General features: G+C 42.6%; 1 pseudogene; it reads right to left on the reverse strand.

Moving 5' to 3' along the window:
* Positions 1-13,218: 13,218 nt before the first annotated feature.
* On the reverse strand, positions 13,219-14,993 carry LOC108539404 (DCN1-like protein 3 pseudogene; annotated as a pseudogene).
* Between the last annotated feature and the right edge of the window lie 7,011 nt (positions 14,994-22,004).

Genomic DNA, 22,004 nt, shown 5'->3' on the forward strand with positions numbered 1-22,004 from the left:
TCAGGTGATCCACCACCTACCAAAGTGCTGGGATTACAGGCGTGAGCCACCATACCTGGCCAGAGTTCTTTAGGCGGGGTAAGGGGCCGTCTGGGAACCCCGCGTCCCGCCTGGACACACCGATGACCTGCAGCGGCCACACAGTGGGCCACCGCTCCTGGCCACTGGCACAGCCTTGCCCTCTGGGCCCCCGTGCCTGCGCACTCCGACGGCCTGGCCGCGCTGCAGCCCCGCTGCCTTGTGGGAAATGTAGTCCGGCGCTCCGGGCCGTAAGCGCCGGGCGGGGCTGCGTCGGTCGCCGCTGCTCCCGCTCCTGCTGGGAGAGGGTGAGTGCCGGGCCGGTGGCGGGGGTGCTTGCCAGCCTCCTCGTAGGCCCCCGCAGGAGGAACTCCGGACTGCGGGGCGAGACCCCTGCTTCTTGAGGGCTGAGGGGCGGGCCCGCCACAGATGGGCCGGGGGCGCGGCCTCCAATTCCAGGTGCGCTCCTTCTTCCGCAGGAGCTGGCGGCAGGAGCACGCGGGCAGCTGATCTCCAGCGCGGTCCTGGGCAGGCGCCGAGGTGGAATCACATCCCGGGAGCAGCGGGGATGGGGCTCGAAAAGGGCCACACCGGGAGCACGGGTCAGGGAGGGGCCCAAGGTTCCAGGAGTCGCTCAGAGCCGAGTTCCTGCTTGGCTTTCCCCAGCCGTGCGCGGTTTTCTCCTGGGACAGGGCAGATGCTGCGAACGTGGAGCGAACCTGCCCCGCGGACATCCTGGGGATTCTGAGCGAGAGGCCAGGTCTCCCTGCGCAGCAATCTGCCCTTTGCGTAAACCGTGTCTCGGGACCCGCCCTCTGGATCTCATTCGGAGGGCGCTGGCGTGGGTTCACCTCCCATCTCTCCATAAGAATTGGGAGACCAACCTGGTGCAGGTTTCTACCTCAGGGAATCTTTTTTTTTTTTTCCTTAAGTCATTTCACTGTAGCACAACTAGAAAATTCAGATTAAAACAATCATTCAAAATATATCCCAGTCTACATGGCAGCGTGAATATGTGTATAAGCATAGAAACACTCGGCACTTTGTTTTAAACAAATATGAATATTAGTAACTTTTCACCATCTATCTTTTAAAATTGAGTCATGAGATGCGTTTGGTAAGGGGTTTGAAGTGCACAAATCTTAAGCCTCATAGTTTTTTACTGGCCTAAACACCCAATGAAGGTAGAGAATACGCCTGAAAAAAAAGCATTTTAAGATGTTGACGCCATCTGTTTATACCAGATTTTAAATACGTCGTCATTTTAATGAGTGTGAGGGAAAGTATGGATGTGTCGTAGTTAATCCTCTCCTTAGGTTTTTGTGTTAGGGTTTTGTTTCTTTTTTTTCGAATATTATAATCAATATAGGCCATCTGGCTACATACATCCTTGCATTTTGTCTTATTCGATAAATCTCTTAAAGTGAAATTTCTAGGTCAAGGGTGCAGTAAGGATTTTGATACTTCTGTCTTATTCCCTCCAGAAAAGTTCCAGTTTATATAAACACTTGCAGTGCAAGAGTGCCAGATTTACCCACACCAACTGTGAATGTTAGCATTCTCTTGAACTTCTGAGAGGTGCAAAAGATAGGATTGTTTACATTTACATTTTGAACACTAATGAATATTTTCATGCAGTTTGCATTTTGTATTTTAATTTTGTGTCTGATACATAAATAAGCTTCTTTCCTGACTATGCAGAAATGTCACAGGTTCGTATGGTCAGACATGAAAACCTTTTCTTCACTGTTGGGTGTTTGACATCATTGGCAGAGAAGCTGTCTGTCCCACGAGATCACAAAAATGTTTGTAGTTTCTCTTAGTACTTTCATGTTTTGTGTACATTTATATTTTTTTCCAAATGGTAAGCCTTTGTTACAAGTTACTTAGTAATTTTTTTCTTTGGTGATATGAAATGTCACTTATTTCATATCTTGAATGGAATATATACACACACATGCACACATATATATACATACATGTGTATTTGAACCATTTAGGTTGGTAGAATTTTAATTTGTTCCATTGATCCTTTTCCCTGTTTGGCTATAACATCCATGATGGCAGAGTTTATCTGTTTTATTGACAGCTGTATCCACCCCTACCCCATGCAATGGTGCCTGGTATGCAGTTGGTGGTCGACAGTATATCTGGTGAATAAGTCAGTAATACTGTGTTGCAATTCTTGTAGCTTTATGAGTACTGGCGGGCAAGTTGTCTCTCATCAGTATTCTTTTTTTAAAAAAAACTTAGCTATTGTAATGCACAACTTAAATATTTTTTCCATAATTAATGAACCTTTTTTTTTTTTTTTTTTTGAGATGGAGTCTTGCTCTCTCACCCAGGCTGGAGTGCAGTGGTGTGATCTCAACACTGCAACCTCCACCTCCCCAGTTCAAGTGATTCTCCTGCCTCAGCCTCCTGAGTAGTTGGGATTACAGGCGCCCACCACCACTCCCTAATTTTTGTATTTTTAGTAGAGACAGGGTTTCACCATGTTGGCCAGGCTGGTCTCGAACTCCTGGCCTCTAGTGATCCACCCACCTTGGCCTCCCAAAGTGCTGGGATTACAGGTGTGAGCCACCGCGCTTGGCCCATATTAACTTTAAAATATTGTTACTTAGGCATAACTTGGTTGGGAATGTGTTAAGTTTATGAATTAAAGAAATGACATCCTGTATATTGAGACATCTTGTGTAAGAACATGTCATGTCTCTTCTGTTGTTCATCTTTATATAGCTAAATCGGCATAATGAAGCGAACTTAATACATGAAAATCATTTTCTTTATGTAGCTACTATTCAGATCTTATTTAGTTTATTAATAGGTATTTTTGTTGTTGCTGTTGGAGGAGTCTTGTTTCTCATGGCTTCTTTCCCTTCCCTCAGCTCTACCTCCTCTGGTTTTGTCCCTCCCCAAGGAAGAAACACAGGAAGGAAGGAAAAGGCAATGGCTGCTTGGCTTCTGCCATTGGGAGCTGGGGTGAGCTCATTTTTCTCTCTCAAACCTCCCCCTTACTCCTGTACTGCATGTGGGCCTCACTGCTGAGGACAGGATTATTGAAGTGGCAGAATGCTGGATATTTTCACAAAGCCCCTCTGTGTTCCTGACCTCTGTTCCCAGCTGCCACTTATTCAGCTGAATACCCTGGCCTGCTGTGCTTTTGGTGCTGTTCAAGGGTCAGAAAGGGAAAAAAATTACATGCAAGCTGGTCGTGGTGCTTAGGGCTTATGGGCTCTCAGGGATCATAAAAGAGGGCACATCTGCATGGGATACAGTCATAATTGCACCTGAATATGGTAATAAGAACAAGTGTCATTAGGGACCCACATGATCAGTATTCCAAGCTTGAGTGAAGGGGAGGATCACGGTGGTGACCAGGAGAAGTAGGTAGTGTTCGCCCATCTCAGGGACTGGGAAGGGATAACTGGAGAGGATTTGCTGTCATGGAGTCGGTGTGTCCAGAGTTTAAATCCCAACTCTACCATTTCATAGCTACAGTGTCTTGGCAAGAGGCTTGACTTTCCTGAAACATTATTTCCTCATGGTGGTAATAGGAATTACAGCGTTAACTAAGTGTCTGCCATATAGATGCAATTGTTAAGAATTTCACATGGCTCATTTCATTTAATAATAATAGCTACTTCATAGGTCTGTTGAACATTCAAATAAAATAATGAAAGTAAAAAATGCCTGGCATGGTTCCTGGAGTGTTGAAGTTATTCAGCAAGTTGTAGGCATTCTTAGTATCATCCCAGCCAGGAGCCTGGTGTGTAGACTTCTCGAGGTGGAATGAAGGGAACAGTGACTGATAGTGAGATATGCTTGGCTGGAGGAGAAGAAATCGGATTAAAATTTTAGGACCAAGTGTCAGGAAGGAGGAGTGTGTGTGTTTGGCAGGGTGGTGGCCATGGGGTTGGAGGTCAGTCTGAGGAATTTTGATAAGGGAGTTGGCACGATCAAAGCTTTTCTAGGAAAAAGTAGTGTCCACGAGATGGAGGGAAGCATGGAGCTGGGATAGTAGGTGAGGATTCTAGGCTTGTCTGAAAAAGAAAATAAGGCATCAGAAGACTTGACCCTAACTTCTTTCTTTTAAAGGTTAAACTAACTTAGCCTTGTTGTCTGGAATATTGAAGACTTAACGGCATTTTCTCTTTTCATAAAATTATATATTAGGGGTCGTTGATTTATTAGGATCACTTGTTTATTTATTAGAGACCAGTTTAAAGAAAGCTTCATGGAGGCAAGTATAAACTGTTGTGATTTCCATTTTTACTACTTTCTTCAGTATTATCACACTCAGTTATAAAAGGCAAAATAACTTTTAAAATGGGGGTATTGGAGAAAGGGAGTTTCTGGAAGAGGGAAAGGTTGAAAGGGGAAGCATTCAGAAGATTTTGGTTGATGACAGTTGTGGTTTGGTTGTCAGTAACCTACTTTTAATTCGTGTAGTCAAAATAGTGTTAATTTTAAATCAGCTTTTCTGAGGCACAGTTTAATAAAATAACCCATTTTAAGCATTGAGTTTTGACAAATTTATGCACCAACATAGCCACCCCCAGTCAAGGTACAGAATGTTTGCATCACCCCCAGACAATGTCCTCATGCCACTTCTAGTCCACGTCTCCCACCCCAGGAAGTCACTGGTTTGAGTTCTGTCTGTATAGTCTTGCCCTTTCTAGAACTTCATGTAAATGAAATCAAACAGTGTATATGCTTTTGTGCCTGGCATTTTTTGCTCAGCGTAGTGTTTTTCAGATCTATCCATGATATTGTGTGTAGTGATAGTTTATTCCTTTTTATGTCTTAAGTAGCACACAGTTGAATATACCACCTTTTGTTCATTCACTTGTGACAGACATGTTCAACTTGTTTCCTGTTTTTAGCTGTTAGGAATAAAACTGCTCTGAACATTCATGTATGAGTCTGTTTGTGGATATATACTTTCATTTCTCTTGGGTAAATACCTAGGAGTGAAATTGCTAGGTGAAGTGTACATTTGACTTGGTAACGAACAGCTAAACTGTTTTCCAACGTATAGGTACCGTTGTACATTTCCTCCTGCAGTATTTGAGAATTCCAGTTGCTCCACATGCTCTTCCATACTTGGTCTGTCTGTTTCCAAGAGCTGCTCTAATAAAGTGCCACAAATTGAGTTGCTCGAAACAATAGAAATTTATTGTCTCACAGTTTTGGAGGCCAGAAGTCAGAAATAAAGGCATTTCCAGGGCCGTGCTCTCTGAAACTTGTGGGGGATCCTTCCTTGCCTCTTCCTAGCTTCTAGCTTCTGGTGGTTTGCTGGAACTCTTTGGTGTTCCTTGGTGCATGGCTGCATCACTCTAATCCCTATCTCCTTTGTCACCTGATGTTATCCTTATGGGTTGATGTCTTCAAATAGCCATTTTTCTTACAAGGATAGGGGCCCACCCTACTCTATTATGACCTCATCTTAATAGTTAAATTTGAGACAACACTATTTTCAGATAAGGTCATATTGCAAGGTACTAGAAGTTGGGACTTCAACATATCTTTTTTGGGGGACACAGCTCATAACATTAGGTATTATAAGCTTTTTAAATTTTAGTTATTTTCAAGGGTGGAAAATGGTATCTTGTGTGTTTGTGTGTGTGTGTGTGTGTGTGTTTTAACTTTTATTATGAAATAATTTCAGGCTTTAAAAACTGCTGCAAGGCCAGGCACGGTGGCTCACACCTGTAATCCCAGCACTTGGGGAGGCCGTGGCAGGTCAATCATTTGAGGTCAGGAGTTCGAGACCAACCTGGCCAACATGGTGAAACCCTGTCTCTACTGAAAACAAAAAAAAAAATGAGCCAGGTGTGGTGGCACACACCTATAATCCCAGCTATTCAGGAGGCTGAGGTGGGAGAATCATTGGAACCCAGGAGGCAGAAGTCGCAGTGAGCTGAGATCACTGCACTGCACTCTAGCCTGGGAGACAGAGTGAGACTCCATCTAAAACAACAACAACAACAAATGCTGCAAAAATAAAACAATTTCTGGATAGTCTTCATCTGAATTAACATTTTGCCATTTTTCTCTTCCTGTATACACACACGTTTATGTAATATATTTCTGAACCATTGGAGAATAAATTACAGACATGCCCATTTCACTAAGTGTCTGTGTGTGCTTTCTGTTATCATACATGATAAAAATAGTTATCAAAATGAGAAAACTTACATCAATACAATACTGTTAGCCAATCTACAAACCTTATTTGGATTTTGCCACCTGTCCTACAAGTGTCCTTTATCTGGTGCAGAATCCAATCCAGACGACACATTGTATTTAGCTGTCGTATCTCCTTGGTCTCCTTTCATCTAGAATAGTTCAGGATTGATCTTCAATGACTTGGATACTTTTGAAGAGTACAGGTCAATTATTTCATAGAATGCTCCTCAATGTGGGTTTGTTTGATGTTTGCTGTTAATCTGATTCAGATTGTGATTAAAATTTGAATGGCTGATATAGTCACAGTGTTCAGAATTCAAAAATAAGCATTCACTTAAAATAAGTCTTGTCTCCAAGCTCCCTATTATCTCTCCCCATAAAAAGGTAGTGATTCTCATTTCTTAGGTGGCCTTCCAGAGATGACTACAAAAGCCCATGAATATATGTATTTTCCCCAATTTTTAATCCAGTTGGTAACAGATAATATTTACTCAGGAGTCTGCACCTGTTCTTTTTTTTTGAGATGGAGTCTCGCTCCGCCTCCCAGGTTCACGCCATTCTCCTGCCTCAGCCTCCAAGTAGCTGGGACTACAGGCGCCTGCCACCACGCCCGGCTAATTTTTTGTATTTTAGTAGAGACGGGGTTTCACTGTGTTAGCCAGGATGGTCTCAATCTCCTGACGTCGTGATCTGCCCGCCTCGGCCTCCCAAAGTGCTGGGATTACAGGCGTGAGCCACTGCGCCTGGCCACCTGTTCTATTTTTAGCTATTTTGCATTTCACAATATATCTTGGAGACCTGTCCATATCAGTACATCGGAGGCTTCTTTCTTTGATTATGTGGGTATATCATAGTTAACCAGTCTGCCTTAAGGGACATTAGTCTAGACACTTGATAGCAGCTGATGACAGGCATTTCTTCACTTTTGTTGCTGTTTCTCTGAATTACTGATCAATCACTTGGAACTGTACAGCAGATAATGAGAAATGAGTAACTCAGATGTTGAGAAATAAAGTGTAAAGTGTAAAAAAGTGTAGATGTGTTTATAACCGGTAAATGAAATGCAATTATGAAGTTCAGTAATAGATTTGGGACACATCAGTGCAACATTAGAGTCGTTTTCCTTTTTTCATCTTTCTCCATAGTTTCATCTTTCCCATATTGGCCAGTGATGTGAGTGTGAATTGTCCAGGTATTACTTTTATTTGCCTTTAAATTTAATCTTTTTTTGAATATAAATATTGGGCACATGGACTAATCATATCTACTATCCCTTTTTAAAAATTTAAAGGCTATGAGAGAGAATTCCAGGTTTCCAATCCTCAGAAACAACTATGATGTACATTCTTCCAGCCTTTTAAAATATCTCTCTACACCCTTTGCCCATTTTTAATATGGGTTATTTACATGTAAAAGAGGTCTTTTCTATAAAGTGGATAGTATTCCTTTGCTATATGTTGCCCATATTCTCCATCATTTTTCTTTTAAATTTGTTTATAATATCTTTTGTTACAATAAGTTTTGAAGTTTTATGCAGTTAGATTTCCTTTCTCTTTGTTTGGCTTTGGGATCATGCTATGAAAAGGAGCCGGGCACGGTGGCTCACGCCTGTAATCCCAACACTCTGGGAGGCCAAGGTGGGTGAATCACGAGGTCAAGAGTTGAGATCGAGACCATCCTGGCCAACATGGTGAAACCCCATCTCTACTAAAAATACAAAATTACAAAATAAAATACAAAATACAAAATTAGCTGGGCGTGGTGGCACGTGCTTGTAGTCCCAGCTACTCGGGAGGCTGAGGCAGGAGAATCAGTTGAACCCAGGAGGTGGAAGTTGTCGTGAGCCAAGATTGTGCCACTGCACTCCAGCCTGGCAATAGAGTGAGACTCCGTCTCAAAAAAAAAAAGAAAGAAAGAAAAGATTTTTGTACCCCAAGGTAATATAAATATTTTTCAGTGTTTCCTATCAGTTTTATAATTTTAAATTTACATCCTTGAGCTATCTGGAATGTATTGTCTGTGATGTGAAGTAGGGATCTAACTTCATTTAACATGATGTGGTGAAGCATTTCATCCATCCATCCACTCGTTAAACATATTTAGCGCCACTCTGCCATGTGGTGCGCTGTGTTTTGGATACTGGGAATATTGCAGTGAATGAGAGAGGCAAAGTCTTCTTCTCTGAGCTCTTATTTTCCATAGGGGATGCAGACAATAAAGAGGAAATATTGTTGAGGATAGTGTTAGGTGCTGTGATGAGGACAGCAGGACAACATGGTAGAGTGTCACTCGCGGCTATTTTAGCTCAGCAGAGGAGTGGCCCCTCTCAGGAGATGGCACTGGAGCTGATGTTATCTACTGAAATAATCTGCTCACTCTCCATGGACTTGAAATGGAACCTTTAAAATATGGCAAATTGTCACATACATACGAAATTTATATGAGAGTTTATATTATATATAGTTTACTTATATATGAGTTTATTTTAAAAATTTATATATGTAAGTTTGTTTTTCTGGATTCTATTCCATTCTATTTCTGTTGTAATACCACACTATTTTATTTGTTGTCTCAGAATTCTTTTTTTTTTTTTTTTGAGCTGTCACCAGGCTGGAGTGCAATGGAGCAATCTTGGCTCACTGCAACCTCCGCCTGCCGGGTTCAAGGAATTCTCTTGCCTCAGCCTCCTGAGTAGCTGGGACTATAGGCATGCGCCACCACGACTGGCTAAGTTTTTGTATTTTAGTAGAGATGGGGGTTTCACCATGCTGGCCAGGCTGGTCTCGAACTCCTGACCTCGTGATGTGCCTGCCTCAGCCTCCCAAAGTGTTGGGATTACAGGCGTGAGCCACCGCGCCTGGCCCATTGTTATTTTGTAAAGCAACTCGCCTCATTTTTCTTTTCAAAAGTTTCGTTACTGTTCTCATAATATTTATCCTTCTAGTAAAATTTTATTATCAAGTTCCAACAGTAAGAGTAAAAAAGTAAAATTAGGCAGTTCTGATTTGAATTTCAAAGTATGTAAGTCAATCTGAGGAAGACTGCCATCTTTACGATGTTTATTCTTCATATTAAGTTTAAAAAAAAAAGATGATACTTTATTCTATTCAGATCTTTCATTATGGCCTTTGTTCACTCTACAGACCGATCATGAAGGTCTTGCATATTTCTCTTAAATGTATTCTTAGGTGTTTCATTTTTTGTTGCTGTTGTAATTGGGGTTTAAATATGATTGTGATTTTGTAAAGAAAAAAATTTGGATTGCTAAGTATTGTATCTGAAGACATTTTGCTGCCTAAAACATTTTGGTGCCTAAAACTTCATCACTATCATATTTTCTTTATAAATTATACTTTCATCATTTATAATGTCCTTACTCTATTTGATATGCAGTTTTTTCAAACAATAACAATATCAAAAGGCCTTTGTCTTTAGGTTTAAGAAAACCTCTGTATGAGTAAGATAAACCTATGAAGCTCCTTAAACACCATGAGTTATCCTGTACTGAATGTAGTGCTAGGGGGAAAATGACTCATACTAACTAGAAAAGAGGAAAGGAACAAAACATCTTAAGGGATTGATGACAAATGTATGACACTACTAAGTTTCATGTTCACTTTTTTTTTTTTTTTTTTTTGGAGACAAGGCCTGGCTCTATTGCCTAGACTGGACTACAGTGGTGTGATCTCAGCCCACTGCAATCTCCGCCTCCTGAGCTCAAGTCATGTTCCCACCTCAGCCTCTCAAATAGCTGGGACCACAGGTGCACGCTGCCACGCCCAGCTAATTTTTCTCTTTTTTATAGAGACAGGGTTTTGTCATGTTACCCAGGCTGGTCTCGAACTCCTGAACTCAAGCCATCCACCACCTGCCTTGGCCTCCCAAAGTGCTGGTATTACAGATGTGAGCCACCACATCTGCCCATGTTCACCTTTCAAGGTGCCTTTTGTTGTTACCTAAATCAGCACTTTACTAGCCCACAGCTGGTACAGGGATCTGCAGTGCATTTCACAGTAGAAGCTCTGCATGCTGGGCACAGAGCCAGCACTTAAGGTGGTGAGAGTTTAGGGAAGCAAGGAAGATCTGCACATAACAACCTGGATTTGGACTTTTATTTTGCCTACTGTATTCAGCTAACAAGGTGATTTATAGAAAAAAAGTGGAGTATTTTTGGAAGGGGAATCTTGTATTTCTGATTTGATGCCTTCTTTCACCAAAAAGAGGCTTATTCTTGTTTTCACGTATATTCTCCCTTATCTGATATGTTATTCTCGCTGCTTTATTTATATTTGCATTTGTCTGCCATATCCTGTCTCTGCCCTCTTTTGAAATTTTAAGATTTTTGGTTTCTGTTTTACATATATCTTTTGTAGGTACCATACAGCTGGATTTTAAATCAATTTGAGAGTTTTTGTCTTTGTTTTTTTTTTTTTTTTTTTTTGAGACACAGTCTTGCTCTGTCGCCTAGGCTGGAGTGCAGTGGTGCAATCTCAGCTCACTGCAACCTCTGCCTCCCAGGTTCAAGCGATTTTCCAGTCTCAGCCTCCCAAGTAGCTGGGGACTACAGGTGCGTGCCACCATGTCTGCCTAATTTTTTTGTATTTTTAGTAGAGACGGGGTTTCATCATGTTGGCCATGCTGGTCTTGAACTCCCGACCTCAAGCAATCTGCCCACCTCAGCCTCCCAAGTGCTGGGATTACAGGCATGAGCCACCATGCCCAGCTGAGTTTCTGTCTTTTTTTTTTTAAGTTTTTATTTAAAAGATTCCCTTTTTAATCTGTTCCAAAGTGTTGGCAGCTGAACTATACAAGTTCCTGCCACTCATCCTTCCAGTAAAGTTTTCTGAGGACATACTTTTTAAATGGAAAAATAACAGGAGGACCCTCTAACTGAAACCAGGTAGGACCAGAGTCAGCTCCTCAAGCCCCTGGGGCAGTCTGGCCAAAGCTGGCCTTATGGAGCGAGCGTGTGGAGAAGTCTGGGGAACTGGGCCATCTTGTGAGGAAAGGGCTGAGCAAGCTCATGTTCTCTTTAGTGAAAGTGGTCCAAATTCACATCCAAAAGCCTCCATTATGGCGTTCCCTGGCACTCTTCTTATATTTTATACATTGAAGGCAGCTCCCTCTTTTATGGCCAGTATAAGCAGGCAAAAAAACAAAGGAATATAGATACATATATGTGTACATATGTATTTTATACAGTTAAAACATATACATATTTTATATATGTATATACATATATATACATATTTGGGGGTAGGGGAAGGAGATGAGGGTCATGTAAACCTAAACAGTCATCACATTACCCCAAATGAGCCTGACTTTAACAAAGAGACAATCAGTAACTCCTGGGGGTTAAGTGACAACATGGGTACAGCAAGAAGGGAAAGCGCACAAATTTAACTCTTAAATATACTTTGATACATGTTTGGCAGAGTTCAGGCCAACCCCAGGCTTCTGTCCTTGCCAGACAAGTAAGCTGATGATATTCAAAGAAAAAAATAAATAAATTCAAGCAGAGCTCCATACCACAGTTCCCGACCACCAGGAACAGAAACTTTGGCTCCAAGGCAAATGAAATAAACAAAAAAAAGTATTTCCACTTACAACATGAAAATACAGAAACTTCATCAAAGAAAGAAAACTATCAAAGAAGTCTACTTCCAGCAAAACTGAGGTAGCACTGCTTTCTCTGCATTCAATGCTTGAGTGGTTCTCAGTATGTGTTCTTAAAAAAATGCTCCCTTGACTGACAGGTGCAGCATGTTGATGGATAAAGTCAACATGAAATGCAATTGGTCAAAGAAGGAATGAGCAAGAAGTGAGGGAAATCAGAGTTCTGCATAAATTAGCTTAAAAGGGGGTTATCACCAGACTACAAATGCTCGTGGCTGGCCTTGGCTCTCCAAGAGCTCTAAATCACCTGGAAATTAATGCAATGTGACTAACAGTTAACACTCCTATTCAAATCTGTGTAGATATTTAAAAATAATTATTATTGGCTGGGGGCGGTGGCTCACGCCTGTAATCCCAGCACTTTGGGAGGCTGAGGTGGGTGGATCAAGAGATCAGGAGATTGAGACCATCATGACTAACACGGTGAAACCCCATCTCTACTAAAAATACAAAAAATTACCTAGGCGTGGTGGCGGGCGCCTGTAGTCCCAGCTACTCGGGAGGCTGAGGCAGAAGAATGGCATGAACCCGGGAGGCAGAGCTTGCAGTGAGCCAAGATCACGCCACTGCACTCCAGCCTGGGCAACAGAGCAAGACTCTTATCTCAAAAAAAAAAAAAATTTTTTTTGTTACAACCTAATTTCAACCATGTAAATAGCACTACACACAGTACAGACCTGCCCTGAAAAACAATATGCAAAACTGATATCTGGCACTGTATCATTTTATAATGTTAATTCACCCTAACGGTTCCATCCCCTCTCCCTGCTGTATGCCCTCCCCTACCAAAAAAAAAAATCTAATTTGTGCAAGAAATGGCAGGGTTATTCTATCTGAAGGCTTCAAAAAAAGATAACATGTAGGCAGGTTCAAATACTTTGGGAGATTCCCCCCAAAAAAGAAATAATCAAAATAACCAAAAAATGAAGGAAGTGCCTAAAACATGATACAGCATTTTAGAGCCCTTTCAGATACAAGGCAGAGAAAGGTGTTTTGGGAGAAAAGCTGACTATTAGGAAAAAACGCTGAAGCAGGGCTTGCATGTCTGACACAGTGTAAAAGTCTTGGAACATGTCCTGGGTCCAGGGTCTAAAACCCCTTGTGGCCTTTGGAACACCAAGCTCTGTGCTAAAGGGTGGAAGGCTGCACTGCAGCACCATAATCTAAGCCCAGGGCATAAAACCCCTCGTGGCTTGGATGGAATCCAGGGCTTGGCGTAAAACCCCTTGTGGCCTCTGGAATGTGTCTAGACTTGCTGGCTTCTTGCTTCTAGCACTCCCAGGCTCATAGATAGATTGTATCTTAAAGTAGAAGAACATGTTTCCCATTAGCTCAAGTAGCAGAACATGTTCCATATGCTTCAAAGATCATGTGCTTGATAAACGACTTTCTTCCAACCCCTACATCCTCACCACCTGCTTGTTTGATCTCCAGTGAATAGTGCCGGCTTCCAGAGCTCGGGGCCTTTACAGCCTCCGTACTAGTGTTGGCCCCCTGGTCCCACTTTCACTCTTGTCTTTTCTCATTCCTTTGACTTCGCCGGACTTCGTAGCTCCCACGGCCTGGGGTTGAGTCTGATCACTCTAACAGAGGTGGAAAGTAGAAAATATCCAGATCTTCAGTAGTTTCCCAAAAGGTTCAATTCCTCAGCCGCAGGGCAGTGGGCAGATCCTTGCTGCTGTGCCTGGGACAGAGCCACTAAGTCTGCTCCTCAGGATGCAAGGCCTTGGGCCCTGAGCTGAGTGCACTTCTCCCTTCCTCTTCTCTTTTCCTTTGCTCCATTTGCCACTCCACAAAGGTGTCAAAGAGACTTGACCAGGCCTCATCTTCACTGTGGTTGTTGCTGAGGTCAGGGCCAATCACCTGAGTGAAGTTAAGGAACATGTTCCAACTGTCCCGGGAGATGGCCTTGATCCTCAAGGGGTTCTCTGTTAGGATGTTTAGCCATTGGTCCAATACCAGAGAATTGTTCTGGGTAGAGACTAGTTTCCACAGGACAATGGTTATTTGCCGATGCAGTGACCACTGCCCTTCTTCAGAGTCCAGGCCAAACTGAAATGTAAACTGGTAGAGATCCTTGACTTTATCCTCTAGTTTGGCTTCTGTTAAGAGGCTAGGGAACCGTGCACAGATTCTGTCACTGCTGTCTGCACTTAATGCTTTGCAGCTATCAAAAAACTCCTTTCTGGTGAATTTGCACATGGTTGCAGCCTGGAACTTCCAAGCCAAGAGCAGCACTCGAAATCTGTGGGGTTGACACATAGGTCATTGCAAAAGCGCTCCATGCCTTCCTCCAAAATTGCATCTTCCCGCTCATCCTTGTAGCACCTGAACAGTTCTTCCAACCCCTGCAAGGAAGACTCCTCAACATTGCACTTGGACTCCCTCCCAGCATCTCCCGAGGACTCCCGGGACGTCAGCGGCTGGCAGGCCTCAGTGGCAGCCTCGGCCTTCTTGGTCCTGTTGACAAGGCTGTCTCCACTTGGCTTGCCACAGAGTGGTACTTGCTCCTCACAGTGGCCTGCACCCACCTACCGTGTGACTCGTTGCTGGGGTCATGGTCTGCATTCTTGCTGCCCAGGGTGGATGAGGGATTCTTAAGCTTGGTTACACACTGGCCCATGGTGCTGGTGGCCTGGCCTCTACAGTGGCCCCCTCTGGATCGGATACCCTCGCTTCCACTGGCCCATGTACCTCAACATGCCATCAGTCAGAGGAGCCAGCCAACAGCTGCTCCAGAGGTTCCTCCAGTCAAACCCTTTCTGGAAACAACAGCAGCCTGGTGGGTCCAAACCACCTACCATTCCCACTGGGGTTTCCAGGCTCCTTACCCCTGCCGCTGCGGCCTTTTCCACCACTGCCACCGCCTCCTCTTCATCTGCCAAGTTTTTGCCTTTTAATAGGGAAAGTGAACCATTGATGTTTGTCACTATATGTGTATTAAGTATTTTTCTGGTTATTTATGCTTAATATGTAGTCTTATTTCCTTCATTCTCCTTTCTTTACATTTGTTGAACATCTGATGATTTTCTTAGTTCCCTTACTCTGTGGATAAAATGAAAATTCTGCACTTTTCCTGAAAATACTTGTCAGTGATTTTTTATATATTTTTGTGACTTTGAAATATTGATTAAATAAAAATTAGGGAGAAAATAATAAGAAAGGAAGGGAGGGAGGGAGGGAGGAAGGAAGGAAGGACAATGAACTCTATGCCTGAGTGTTGACACTTTTTCTGGAGTTCCTAGTCTTGGATATGAAGTACACAAATTTCTTGGAAATCGATTTGCCCTCTCTCTCTCTTATTCAGTCCTCCTCTCTCCACTACAGTTGACCCTTAAATAACACAAGTTTGAACTACATAAGCCCACGTTGATGTGGATTTTTTCCAATAAAAGTTATACTGAGTGTGCCTGCTTCTCCTGCCACCTGCTGTACCTTTGCTACCTGAGACAGCAAGACCAACCTCTCCTCTCCTTCCTCCTCCTCTGCCCTCTGTATGTGAAGAGAAAGACCTTTGTGATGATCCATTTCTATTTAATGAGTATACGTGAAATAACTGTTACGTTATTAGTAAGGCTTCCAATCAACAGCAGGCTATTAGGAGTTAAGTTATGGGGGAGTCAAAAGTTATACGTGGATTTTAGACTGTGAGGGAGGTTGGTGTCCCTAACCCCCATGTATTCAAGGGTCAGTTGTACTTTCTCCCTTTTCCTTATTTACGTATTAGAATGCTCTCTGTCCTTAAATGATGAAAACCTTTTCTATTGCTTTATTTCTATTACCTATTCTTATTTCCATAGTCTCTCATCTTCTTTACAAAAAGTTTTAAGTAATTTATCTGGCCAGACACAGTGGCTCACTCCTGTAATCCCAGCTCTTTGGGAGGCAGAGGAGGGCAGATCACTTGAGGTCAGGAGTTTGAGACCAGCCTGGCCAACATGGCGAAACTCCATCTCTACCAAAAATACAAAAATTAGCCAGGTGTGGTGGGCGCCTGTAATCCCAGCTACTCAAGAGGCTGAGGCAGAAGAATTTCTTGAAACCAGGAAGGGGAGGTTACAGTGAGCCGAGAATGTGCCACTGCACTCCATCCAGCCTGGGTGACAGAGAAGACTCAGTCTCAAAAAAATAAGAAAGAGAAAGGAAAGAAACAAAAAGAACGAGGGGTGGACTGTGACTGTACGTGGCTGATAAATTGCTATTGACCTCATCTGTTCCGTGTCAAGTGTCCTGTGTTTGGTCATCATGTACCATTTAGGGCAGGGATTCCCTCCTTCACCAGTGGGGTGAATAGGAGGTTATCGCAACACCACTCCCTCCTCTCCCACGGGAATCTAGAGCAGCCTTTCGTGCCTTTCCCTTTTTCTCACTTATACCTACTTTTCCTGTCCTTACCTCCCAAAACACTTCTTATATTATGTTTCTGGTTATTTCATGATTCATTGCAGACATTTTCTTCCATTTGGAGGGCAGCATGTTTTCTCACACAGATCGTTGTGCCCTGTCCTTTCGGTGCTGCTGGGCTTTTCGCTTCCCTCAGCAGGTTTTGTTGGCATAATCGCTTATTGAGGAGGAATTTTTAGTTTCAGGAGTCAGTGACCTTCAAGGATGTGTCTATAGATTTCTCTTGGGAAGAGTGGATTCAAGCAGATTCTGCTCAGAGGATGACCATGTGTGGGGAGGTGATGCTGGAGAACTACAGGAACCTGTTCTCACCGGGTAAGGACTTCTTATAACTCAAAACCCACCTCTTCACACCTTTCCCCCTCAATCCTGTGTGACCTCTGAAATTTATGAATTTGGACTCGAAATCCCTGATCATAAGGCATTGTTTTAGGGTGTTTGCTTGGTGTCCTCTCAAGGTGGAAGACTGAAATTTTCTGTAGAGAATGGAAAATGGGGAACTTCATAAGCCACACCTTCCTTGTTTCAGAAGCCGTGAAGGAGAAAGGATCAGAACTGTGCTAGGATTGGTTTTTAGACTCAGTTCAGAACCCAAAGTTAATGTCTTTCCTCTCAAGCAGGAAATGACCTTTCCAAACCCAATGTGGCTTCCCAGCTGGAACGAGAAGAACTGAGCCTGATGAAAAAAGAACGGCTTGAGGGTGGCTTTCCAGTTAAGTGCCAGGCTGCACAGACTTGTTACATGAGTGTGTCTCTTGGAGGAAAATCACTTCAGAGATTGTTGGGTCTCTGGAGAGACTAGAGCTACTGGATGTGTGTTCTCAGATGACATCTCCGCATTACTGATGGGCCTCATTTCTCTAGGGCTCCTTTATGTCATCTTGCAGGGAGGTAGTGGATTATGAGGAGTAAATGAGTTGTTACATTGATGGCACTTACCCACTGCCTGGAGCATACTGAGCATGTGGTAAATGTTAGCAACCACTATGTCCTCTTCTGTCTTCCTCTGCACTCTGAATACAATCCTTGTCTTTACACATCTTCTCTGGGCTTGTACTCTCTTTCATGAGTGTTTCCTCTCAACCATAACATATATGCATAGCTTCCTTTCCTTCATTCATGTAAATATTGGTAAGCTTTTTCTCCTTCAAAGGAAACTAACATTTCTCTTCCTCTGTGTTGTGAGAGAGTTTTATACAGTCTTCATTTAAAAACATGAAAAATGATGTTAGCCTTGTTTTCATTTCTAGCAGCCTTACATTGTATATATTTTCTTTCTCATTCCCAGAATTCTAATCTGCATTACTACCCATTCAATGCCATTTACCTCAAAATGTTGAATGCTGCTTTATCTTTGTTACCTGGTTTCTAATCCTCATCACAACTTAAGTTTCTGTTTTAGGTGTTATTACTGACTTTTCTCTGCAAAAAAAAAAAAAAATGCATTTTACATCTTTGTCTTCTCTACCATATGCAAAAGTACCAATCATGTATTTTTTTTTTTCTTGAGATGGAGTCTTGCTGTGTCGCCCAGGCTGGAGTGCAGTGGTACAATCTCAGCTCACTGTAAGCTCTGCCTCCCGGGTTCACGCCCTTCTGCTGCATCAGCGTCCTGAGTAGCTGGGACTAAAGGTGCCCACCACCACACCCGGCTAATTTTTTATATTTTTAGTAGAGACGGAGTTTCACCCTGTTAGCCAGGATAGTCTTGATCTCCTTACCTCGTGATCTGCCTGCCTCGGCCTCCCAAAGTGCTGTGATTACAGGCATGAGCCACCGTTCCCGGCCCCAATCATTTCTTTATATATATGTTTTTAAATTAAAGAGATAGGCAAATATTTAATCTCTAGATAGTATAAAGCTGTCTAAGGTAAAGCATTGAAAGAAATCATTAAAGGAACACAATTATAGGGAAAACATTGCCCATAACCATCACTGCTGGTTTCTCGTAAGTTTTTTAAAGAATGGGATTCTAGGAGAGAAATCACTGGGTCAAAGGATATATCCTTTTTTTTATTTATTTATTTATTTTTTTTTGAGACAGAGTCTTGCTCTGTCACCCAGGCTGGAGTGCAGTGGTGTGATCTCAGCTCACTGCAAGCTCTGCCTCCCGGGTTCATGCCATTCTCCTGCCTCAGCCTCCTGAGTAGCTAGGACTATAGGCACCCACCACCACACCTGGCTAATTTTTTTTGTGTTTTTAGTAGAGACGGGGTTTCACTGTGTTAGCCAGGATGGTCTCAATCTCCTGACCTTGTGATCTGCCTGCCTCGGCCTCCCAAAGTGCTGGGATTACAGGCGTGAGCCACTGTGCCCAGCCAAATATATCTATTTTTTATGACCTTGCTACATATTGTACTGCTTTAGATACTATTTTGTGTTGAATGATAATTTCTTTATTATAAAATGAAAGGTAGTGTTACTCTTATTATAGATTTCTATGGATTTTATTACTATTGATATGTGTATTTGTCCTTATGTAAATAACCAATGTATTCATGTATCTATTGAGTACTATTCTTAGCACTGGGACTACAGCAATAAGCACAGCAGGCAAAGTGTTTTTGAAGAGCTTATATGCTCATAGAGGAGACAATAAACTAATAAAGGAAGAAGGGAGGGAGGGACAGAAGGGAAAGGAAAGGAGGCAGGAAGGGAGGAAATGAATATAACACAGTGATAGGTGTGGTGTGGAAAAATAAAGCAGCATAAGGAAACTACGTTAGTTAAAAGGAGTGTGATTTTACAGGTTGGTCAGGGAGGGCCTCTCCTTTAATGTGACTTTTGAACAATACTCAAAGTGATGGGCCATATAGGACAACATTGCGGACCTAGGGAACAGCAGGTGCGAAGGCCCTGAGGTAGGAGATTGCGTGGCATTGTTTGAAGGGGAGAGTACTAAGAGATACAAAGATTTCTGTAAATCTTATCTTTCAGTCCTTCTGTAAAAAGATCTGTTTGTACTATCATTTTTTAAATTTCTGTGAGCCACTTTCTCATTCTCTCAGTGTTCTTCTTAAATAGCAGTCTTTCTAATGCATGCACTAACTTCACTCATCTGTTTGAGAATACTTCGTTTTTTTTGTTTCTGGTTTTCTGGTATGTATGTGCAGCAGTTTTTTCCGTGTTCCCTAGATCTTGTTTCATTGCTTATTGTCATTCTGGTGGGTTTTCTGGAAGCAGCAGAAGCAAACACATATGTTTTGATACTGTGTTTTCATCTCCCACTTCTTTACCCCCTTTGTGCTTCCCCACCAGGTTAGAACCTAAAGGTTTTTCACTTTTTTTTTTCGGAAGATGCAGTCAGGCTGGAGTGCAGTGGCACAATCTTGGCTCACTGCAACCTCCACCTCCCGGGTTCAAGCAAATCTCCTGCCTCAACCTCCCAAGTAGCTGGAACTACAGGTGCACACTGCCACGCCTGGCTAATTTTTTGCATTTTAGTAGAGCAGGGTTTCACTGTGGCAGTCTGCCTGCCTCGGCCTCCAAAAGTGCTAGGATTATAGGCATGATAGCGGGGAAACCAGCCCCCAATATTTCAACATAGGTTCTTTTCTATTTTGCCTAAGTGTCGGCTGGTCTGAGAAATAAAGGGAAAGAGTACAAAAGTGAGAAATTTTAAAGCCAGGTGTCCGGGAGTGACATCACATGTTGGCAGGTTCCATGATGCCCCCTGAGCCGCAAAACCAGCAAGTTTTTATTAGCGATTTTCAAAGGGGAGGGAGTGTACAAATAGGGTATGGGTCGCAGAGATCACATGCTTCAAAGGCAATAAAATAGCACAAGACAAATGCCAGAGCAAGGTCACAAGGCCAGGATGAAACTAGAATTGCTGATGAAGTTTCATGTCCCACTGTGCACGCATTGTCATTGATAAACATCTTAACAGGAAACAGGGTTCAAGAGCAGAGAACTGGTCTGACTAGAATTCGCCAGGCTGGAATTTCCTAATCCTAGCAAGCCTGGGGGCGCTGCAGGAGACTAGGGCATGTTTCATCCCTATCTACAACTACATAAGGCAGACACTCTCAGAGCGGCCATTCCAGAGGCCTCCCCCTGGGAATTCATTCTTTTCCCAGGGCTGTTAATTATTAATATTCCTTACTGGGGAAAGAATTCAGCAATATTTCTCTTAACCTGTTTTCGGCAATAAGAGAAACATGACTCTGTCCTGCCCGGCTTGCAGGCAGTCAGACCTAATGGTTATCTTTCTTGTTCCTTGAACATGGCTGTTATCCTGTTCTTTTTTCAAGGTGCCCAGATTTCATATTGTTTAAACACACATGCTTCACGAACAATTTGTGCAATTAATGCAATCATCACAGGGTCCTGAGGTGACATACATCCTCGGCTTACAAAGATGACGGGATTAAGAGATTAAAATAAAGACAGGCATAGGAAATGATAAGAGTATTGACTGGGGAAGTGATAAATGTCCATGAAATCTTCACACAATTTATGTTTAGAGATTGCAGTAAAGACAGGCATAAGGAATGATAAAAGTATTAATTTGGGGAACTAATAAATAAATGTCCATGAAATCATCACAATTTATATTCTTCTATCACGGCTTCTGCAGGTCCCTCTGTTCGGGATCCCTGACTTCCCACAACAGCGTGAGCCACACCGCACCTGGCCCATTTTTTTTTTTATTGCATGTCACACTGTATTTTACTCATCATTTTGAATGTCTGCCTTTTTAGCCGGGCATGGTGGCTTGCACCTGTAATCCCAGCTGAGTTACTCAGGAGGCTGAGGCACAAGAATCACTTGAATCCAGGAGGTGGAGGTTGCGTTAAGCCGAGATCGTGCCACCGCACTCCAGCCTGGGTAACAGAGCAATACCCACTAATATGTAGGTTCACCGAATTGTTATTGAACAATTTCTTTATATTTTCAATTATATTGAACAATTTCTTTATATTCCCTGCCTACGACATTGCCTGCCGGACTAAGTAGTTAAATATTGGTTGAGTGAATATTGAACGACATTAAGTAGAATTTTCATAAATCTAAGTAGTTAAATATTTGTTGAGTGAATATTGAATGACATCAAGTAGAATTTTCATAAATCTCGTGAAAATATAAATTTGAATTTGTGAAATTCATATCAATACAGATTGGATAATTATTGGGATGAGTGAATGAGTGGGCAGGGCAAAACAGCAAAGATGGAACCCTCAGTAAAATAACATATTGAGGGGGCCTAAGGGTGCTCTGGCAAAGGTGAGGGGTCCAAGGAGGAGGAGAGAACAGGGTCAAAGGGAAAGAGGAGAGCCAAGGTAGAGTATGCCAGTGCCAAGTAGGGAATGAAAATGCCTGTTGGACTTGGTGATGAGGGAGTGGCCTGGGACCCAGAGAAGAGCCCATTTAGTGCTGAGAGAAATATGCTGTGGGCAGAAAAGTGAAGGAGAAGCAAGCAAGTGAAGACTTTTAAGTACAGACTGTCATTTCAACAAGGTCAGCTTCAAAGGAAAAGGAAGAAAGAATAAGAACTCAGAAGAAGCCTGTGGTTTAACAAGGAAAAGACTTGAGTGTATCTAAAAGAGCAGAGAGGTGTCCACCGCAGTGGGAGAAACTAAAGAGAGGCAAAAGTTGAATGGAAAGGAGCCTGTAGAATGCAATGATTTGCAAACTCCAGATCTTGTTCTTTCCAGATTTTCTTGGATATTGCTGCCAGATTAATCTGCCATTTAGTCCTCTCATACTGTCAA

This window comes from Rhinopithecus bieti, unplaced genomic scaffold (genome assembly GCF_001698545.2).
Source record: "Rhinopithecus bieti isolate Rb0 unplaced genomic scaffold, ASM169854v2 scaffold_1557, whole genome shotgun sequence".
NCBI lineage: Eukaryota > Metazoa > Chordata > Mammalia > Primates > Cercopithecidae > Rhinopithecus > Rhinopithecus bieti.